Consider the following 1,430-nt stretch of genomic DNA (forward strand, 5'->3'; position numbering starts at 1 on the left):
AGTGAGAATCAGCAGCATTTGGCGCCTTGAAGGATCTGGATATATGGGAGCAATAAAGATGGTACGAGTTACAGAGCAGCACGCACCTGCACTGGATGGGGAAAAAAAAGAACTCCTTAGAGATGCAGGGCTTGTTTTAAGAGCTCCGGTTTGGGACAAAGCCCGAGGAGGCTTTAGAGATCAGAGGTCAGACACTGTGGAGATGACGCTGCAGAAAGAGGGAACTACCTGCTGTATGTCTCATGGTCTGGTGTTGACGGAGACGCTTTCAGAAGAGTTGGAGCAAACTGGTCATATGACGATGTTCAAGAAGAGTTTATTTAGTGCCACTGCTGAAAGCCATTTTCTGGTGGATCCGTTCCTTCCTGAACGATGCTTGTGCAGACTCTGCATGGTTCATTTGATGTTGCATGATTCACATGTCTGTTTCTTCTCCTTCACTGGTGTGTTTGCAGATCTGGTAGTTCATGTAAGATCACCGTCTCTGCTGTAGGAGGGAAACTGAAAGCAACGTGTCTTTGTGAGCGTCCTGCAAACTGTTAGATAGATAAATAACTTTATTTATCCCTGAAGGGAAATTAGGTAAAATCCTGATGTCAGAAGTGGGATTCGAACCCACGCCTCCAGGGGAGACTGCGACCTGAACGCAGCGCCTTAGACCGCTCGGCCATCCTGACACAATGAGGTCAGGGATACCTCTGAACAAAATGGGACGTCTGTAGCCTCTTTAATGTATCTACAAGCGGCACGATTAGCATCCAGTATTTGTATTTGTATTGGAATAAAATTCGAAATAGGTATAAAAATATATAATTTAGGATATGTACGTGTTGAAATGAGTATTCTTCAATTATCCATTCTAATAATATTTGGATGTATCTGCAGTATTGGTTGATGTTTTCATTAAATGCAGCTAATAGAGATGGTTTATTCTGACTTGAAGGAGCAGAACATGACTGTGATGATGATTTGGTTCTTGTGGGAGACAGTAGTGATGACTGTGGCTCAGTAGGTAGAGAGGTTACAGGTTCGATCACTGGAATATGCCAAACGTTGAAGTGTCCTTGAGCAGGACACTGAACCTCTGCAACTGTCAAGCATTTTGAGCACCAATAGGTAGAAAAGTGCACTATAAAAGCAAGACTATTTACCCGTAGTCTGAATTAGCGAGCTAAAAAATGCTAACTAAGACGAATGCTAACATGAGGGAACCTGACCGCAGACGTCTCAATACTAATGGAACATAACAGAATAATCTCCAGGTCAAACTCTGCTTCACAAAAGTTATTTGCTGCCTCCGCAACTATTCAACGAAACTAGTGATGCAGTGAAGTGGTGTTTGGTCCAGTCAGAGCCTCCTCTGTTACAGAGTCCAGACTTTTCACCCTGACTCCTGAACGTCACTCAATCCAGGCAGACGCACAAATATT

The 1,430-nt window shown here is 43.6% G+C and overlaps 1 non-coding gene across 1 annotated transcript; it reads right to left on the reverse strand.

Moving 5' to 3' along the window:
• Positions 1–594: 594 nt before the first annotated feature.
• On the reverse strand, positions 595–677 carry trnal-cag. The gene has a single exon. It is a non-coding gene; the product is annotated as a tRNA-Leu (tRNA).
• Between the last annotated feature and the right edge of the window lie 753 nt (positions 678–1,430).

Source organism: Mugil cephalus, chromosome 1 (genome assembly GCF_022458985.1).
Source record: "Mugil cephalus isolate CIBA_MC_2020 chromosome 1, CIBA_Mcephalus_1.1, whole genome shotgun sequence".
In the NCBI taxonomy this organism is placed as follows: domain Eukaryota; kingdom Metazoa; phylum Chordata; class Actinopteri; order Mugiliformes; family Mugilidae; genus Mugil; species Mugil cephalus.